This window comes from Pteropus alecto, unplaced genomic scaffold (assembly GCF_000325575.1).
Source record: "Pteropus alecto unplaced genomic scaffold, ASM32557v1 scaffold711, whole genome shotgun sequence".
Classification (NCBI taxonomy): domain Eukaryota; kingdom Metazoa; phylum Chordata; class Mammalia; order Chiroptera; family Pteropodidae; genus Pteropus; species Pteropus alecto.
The window spans coordinates 81,470-87,944 of NW_006431074.1; the positions used below are offsets into that span (position 1 = coordinate 81,470).

Consider the following 6,475-nt stretch of genomic DNA (forward strand, 5'->3'; position numbering starts at 1 on the left):
CTCTTATACTGATGACCATAATAGTGCCTTTGGAAAAAGTAAGGGCACTATTATGCATAGGATGTGCTTTACTGAACAAGGCTCACGAAGGAAGAGGTCAATGGAATAAAGCAATTAACACTATAAATGGAATTATTCTTTATTTTATTACTTTATTTTTTATTTTTTATTAAATTTATTGACGTAACATTGGTTAATAAAATAAAATAGACTTCAAGCGTTTTTTTTCTGCTTTCTTTTTACATCTTTAGTTTTAAAACGTGGTCAGAGAATATGCTTGGTATGGTTTCAGTCCTCTTGAATATGTTGAGGCTAGTTTTATGTCCCAACATATGATCTATCCTTGAGAATGCCCCATGTGCACTAGAGAAGAATGTATATTCTGGTGTTCTGGGATGAAAAGCTCTGTAAATATCAATTATGTTCATTTGATCTAATGTGTCATGTAAGGCCAATATTTCCTTATTGATTTTCTGTTTGGATGATCAGTCCATACCTGACAGTGGAGTGTTTAGGTCCTCTACTATGATAGTGTTTTGGTCTGTTTCTCCCTTTAGTTTTGTTAGTAATTGGGAGCATAGATATTAATAAGTGTTATGTCTTCTTGGTGTATGATTCCCTTTATCATTTTGAAGTGTCTCTCAGTATCTTTCTTCAACTTTTTATTTTAAAGTCTATTTCGTCCAATATTAGTACCACTACTCCCGCTTTTCTCTGAATGCCATTTGTTTGGATTATCCTTTTCCAGCCTTCCACTTTGAGACTATATTTGTCTTTGGAACTGAGATGTATGTCCTCGAGGTGGAATATGATTGAATTTTGTTTTTTGATCCAATTTGCATCTCTGTGTCTTCTTATTGGTGAGTTTAGTCCATTTACGTTTAAGGTGATTATTTTTTTCTAAATGTTTTTTCTATAGCTATTTTATCTTTTATTTTCTGGTAGTTCAGTGTTCCCATTTTTTTCTTGTTCTTGCATTTCTATCTGTTTGGTTGGTTTTTGTGTATTTTCCCTCTGGTCCTTCTTGTTTTATGTTATGTACTTCTGGAGCTTTGGTGTGGTTACTATTAATAATATGTAAAGGATAGTTACATATATACAGTAGTCCATTTTCTTCTCCATTCCCCTTTGTGAATTTGAATCTTTGATTCTTCCCCTTTTCTGTTGTTGTTCTCTCAAATTGTCCCTATGTATGCTAAGCATTCATTTCTAACTTGCAATAGCAATTCTCTTCTCATCATTTAAGCTTATAATACCCTGATTTTAATAAGTGTTTCTCTATTCTGCCTCTATCGGCCTGCTAATCGCCTTACTCATAGTTAGGTATTTTTTTGTCATTTTGTTTCATGTGAGCTGACCCCTTTCAGTATTTCCTGTAATACAGGCCTCATAGTGGAGAATTCCTTCAATTTTTGTATGTCTGGAAAGGTCTTTATTTCTCCTTTGTATCTAAAAGAGGGCTTAGCTGGATACATTATTCTAGGCTCATAATTTCTTTCACTTAATAGTTTGAATATTTGATTCCACTTTTTTCTTGCTTGTAAGCTTTGTGCTTAGAAGTTTGACGATAGCTTAATGGTTTTTTTCTGTATAGATTACTGTCTTCTTTTCCCTAGCTTTCCTGAGAATTCTTTCTTTGTCATTAATTTTTGATAATTTTAATATAATTGTCTTGGAAAGGCCTTTTTGGGTTGTGATAATTAGGTGTTCTATCAGCTTCTTAGATACAAAGTTCCAGCTCATTCCTTAAATTTTGAAAATTCTCGTCAACTATTTGTCTGAATATGCTCTCTGATACCATCTCCATTTTCTTCTCTTTCTAGGATACCCATTATTCTTTTGTTACATTTCCTTATGGTGTCTGCTAGTTCTTGTATTTCTCTTTCATTATTTTTTATTCTTCAATCTCTTTCTTCTTCTTTCGGAATTAGTTCTAGATTTCTGTCTTCAAAATCACTGATCCTTTCCTCATTCAGTCAATTCTATTTCTTAAGCTTGCTATTTCACTCTGCATCTCTTTTAATGTGTTCTTCATCTCCAGAAGTTCTATTTGGTTCTTTTTTTAAGGTTTCAATCTCCTTGCTAAAAAACTCATTTTGCTGGTCTATTTTTTTCTAATTTCTTGAAATTGTTGATTTGAATTATTTTGCATCTCATCAAGATTTTTTTCAGAAGTGCAATCTTGAATTCTCTGTCATTTAAATCATATATTTCTATGTCTTTAAGCTTATTTTCTGAAAATTTTTCTCTTTCTTTCTGATATTTGATGGACTATTTCTCCACTGGGGCATTAATGGGAACATATTCTGGGATTTTTTGTTGTTGTTTTTGTTTGTTTGTTTGTTTGTTTTTCTGAAGGAAGATTTATTAAATAAAGGTCTCTCTTTAGCTTTTTGATAGGAAGGTGTTTTTCTTTGATTTCCAGTAGGTGGCATCCAAGCCTCTTAGATCTCTGCTTTGAGGCTAATAATGCCTTTTTTTCCCTCTCTAATAAATATTCAAGTAACGATTGCTACCCTTGATCCCAGCCCCTTTGAGTGGTACTGACAGTAGATTTCTGTTTCAGTATCATTTGCTCAAATTCCCCTGGGGCTCTGTGGTGCTAGGTCTAGGAAAATATCGGATGGAGAGATGGAGAGAATGTGCGCTCTGGGATGGTGGGTGGGGGGTGCTGCTAGTCATTGTGTTTCAGTACCCCGCTTTGCAATCAAGGCTGCTAATACACAGCTGTTGCCCTTCCGCACTGAGTTCCCATTCCACTTTCTGCCCTAATCCTTGGGCTCCCTTGGGTGGAACTCACAGATCCTTCAGGCAGGGCCATTAGGGGATATGGCTGCAATTTCTCCCCCTCCCACCTCCCGCAGGGAACTCCAGCTGCATGAGGCGGCTTCTTCATTCCTCCCAATTTACCTCCCAGACTTCCATGGTTTCAACCTCTGGAAACTCTCATGCATAGATCACTCACTCAGATGTGCTTATGTGCAGATTGGGTGTTATTTGTTACGTTTTAGATTTTCAACTTATTTTTATTTCAAGGAGAGAGATCTGAGGATATCTCTCACTCTGCCATGCTTCTAACATGACCTCTGTTCTTCTTTTTCAAGGCTATTTTGATTATTCTTTGTCTCTTGCATTTCTTTATGAATTTTATGATCATTTTCTTTTTAAAAAGCCAGATAGGATTTGATAAGAATTGCACTAAATCTGTATATCAATATGAGGAATATTGCCATCCTAACAACATTAAGTTTTTTGGTTCATGAACATGTGATATCTTTTAATTTATTTAAATGTAAATTTCTTTCAACAATGTTTTGTAGTTTTTTGTTTAGAAGCATTACACTACTTTTTAAAAATAGGCTTTATTTTTAGAGCAGTTTTAGGTTAACACCAAAATTTAGCAGAAAGTACAGGGAGTTCCCAAATACCCCCATACATGCACAGCCTCTCCCATTATCAATATCACACAAAACAATGGTACATTTGTTACAAATGACGAACCTACATTGATACATTATTATTACTCATAATCTCTAGTGTACATTAGCGTTCACTCTTGGTGTCGTACTATCTATAGGTTTTCACGAAAGTGTAATGAAATGTGTCCACTATTATAGTATCATGCAGAATAATTTCACTGCCCTAAAAATTCTCTGAGCTCTGCCTATTTACCCTTCCCTTTCCCCAAACCTTGGCAACCACAAAACTTTTTACTGTTTCCATAATTTTGCCTTTTTCAGAATGACAGTTTAATAATACAGTCTGTAGCTTTTTCATAGTGGCTTCTTTCATGTAGTAATATGTATCTAAGATTCTTCCATGTCTTTTTATGGCTTGATAGCTCATTTCATTTTAGTGCTGAATAATATTCCATTGTCTGTGCCAGTTTATTTAACCATTCACCTACCAAAAGACATCTTGGTTGCTTTCAAGTTTTGGCATTTATGAATAAAATTGCTGTAAACCATTTGCCAATTTTTGTGTGAACACTGGTTTTCAACTCATTTAGGTAAATATGAAGGAAGGTGATTGCTGGATCTTACACTGCTTTTTACAATTTACTTTCAAGTATTTTATTTTTTTTTTTGATGCTATTACAAGAAGAATTGTTATTCTTAATTTCATTTTTGAATTGCTCATTGTCAATATATAGAAATACAATCGAGTTTTGTATGTTAATTTTATATCTTGAAACTTTGCTGAACTCGTTTATAGTTCTCACAATTTTTTAGTTTATTCATAGAATTTTTTATGAAAAATAATTAAATGAGTTTCAAGTGTACAATTAAACAGTTTGTCATATATATATATTGCATTGTGTGTTCACCAGATTTTTAATGTATTGGATCATGTCATCTGCAAATAGAAATAGTTTTTAGTTCTTCCTTTCCAACCTAGATTCTAATCTTTCTTTTTCTTGCCTGATTTCCATGGCTAGAACTTACAATACAATTCTGAATAGAAGTGGCAAGAGCAGACATTTTTGTCTTTTTCCTGATATTAGAAGGAGAGCATTTACTCTTTCACAATTATGATGATAGCTGTGGTATCTTACCTAAAACGTCATCACCAAACCCAAGGTTACCTAGATTTTCTCCTGTGTGGTCTTTTACAAGTTATATGATTTTGTTTTTACATTTAGGTCTATGATCTATTTTGAGTTTATTTTTGTGAAAAGATGTAAAGTCTGTGTCTAGATCCTTTTTTTTTTTTTTTGCATGTGAACATGCAATTACTATAAGACCATTTGTTGAGAAGACTATTTTTTTCTGTTGTATTGCCTTTGCATCTTTGTTGATGATTTGACTTTATTTGTGTGGATCTATTTCTGGGCTCTCTATTCTGTTCCACTGATCTGTTTATCTCTTCTTTTGCTAAAACCACACTGTCTTGATTAGTGAAGCTGTAGAGTAAATCTTGAAGTCAGGTAGTATCAGTCCTCTGACTGTTCTTTTTTCATTGTTATGTTGTCTATTCTGAGCCTTTTGCCTTTTCTTATAAACTTTAGAATCAGTTTGTAAACATCCACAGAACAATTTGGTATTTTAATTGGGATTACATCAACTCTATAGATGGAGTCAGAAAGATTTGACATCTTAAAAATATTGAGTCTTCCAATCCATGTACATAGAATATCTTTTAATTTATTTAGATCTTCTTTATTTTTCTTTGTCAGAGCTTTTTAGTTTTCACCATACATATCCTGTATATTTTGTTAGATTTATATCTAAGTAATTTTTTGGTTTAATATAAATAGTACTGTGTTTTTAATTCCAAACTCCAGTTGCTGATATATAGGAAAAAAAAAAAACTGACCTTTGTATATTAACCTTGTATCCTACAACCTCGCTATAATTACTGATTAGTTCTAGATGTTTATTTATTTTTTGTCTATTCTTTGAAATTTTCTATATAAGCAATCATGTCATCTGTGAACAATAGCAGTTTTATTTCTTCCTTACCAATCTGTATATCTTTTCTTTTCTTGTCTTGTCTTACTTCTAAGCTAGGACTTTGCAATTGAATAGGAGTAGTGAGAGAGACATCCTTTTCTTGTTCTTTTTTTTTCCAGTTTTTTTAAACACCTACAGCACCCAGTATTTCTAGGTGGTCTCCCATCCAAGTACTAACCAGGCCCGACCCTGCTTAGCTTCCAAGATCAGACAAGATCGGGCCCGTTCAGGGTGACATGGCTGTAGACATTCTTTTTTCGTTCTTGATCTTAGGGGAGAAGCATCTAGTTTATCACTATTAAGTATTATGTTATATGAAGTTATTGTAGATGTTCTTTATTAAGAGGAATTTCCCTTATATGCCTACTTGCTGAGAGTTTTATCATGAATAGCAATTGTGTTTTTGTCAAATGCTTTTTATGTACCAAACAATATGATTATATGATCATATGTTTATGAGATGTGTTATATTAATTGATTTTTTCATATTGAACCAGTCATATATCTGTAATAAATCTTGCTTAGTTGTGGTGTATAATTCTATTTATACATCATTGGATTTTATTTGGTGAAACTTTGAGGATTTTTGCATCTATATCATGAGATGTATTGGTCTGTAAATTTTTATTCTTGTAATGTCTTTATCTAGTTTGGTATTAAGATAATGATGGCCTCATAGAATGAGTTAAGAAGTATTCTTTCTGCTCATTCTATTGAGTTTTTAATGCACGCAACCATACTTCTAATTTTCAAGAGTGCTAAACATTTTACTTTGAAATCATCCTATCATCTTTCTGCTTTAATTTTTTAAATTTATTTATAACTTAGCCATATATATACACATAAAAATATAAATGTGGGTATATATATATGCCCCCCTTTTCAGTGCAGTCTATTTTTTCTTTACCTTTGTGCTCGAATTTCTCACCTCCTTTTCTAAAAACAGCCTCTTCATTAACCCATTTAACAATCCAGTATGTCTTTCCATATTTTTTTACTTTTCTATAATACTTTACAGATAG

At 32.8% G+C, this 6,475-nt stretch overlaps 1 pseudogene; it reads right to left on the minus strand.

Moving 5' to 3' along the window:
• Positions 1 to 5,582: 5,582 nt before the first annotated feature.
• Positions 5,583 to 5,701, minus strand: LOC112469041 (annotated as a pseudogene).
• Positions 5,702 to 6,475: the final 774 nt, after the last annotated feature.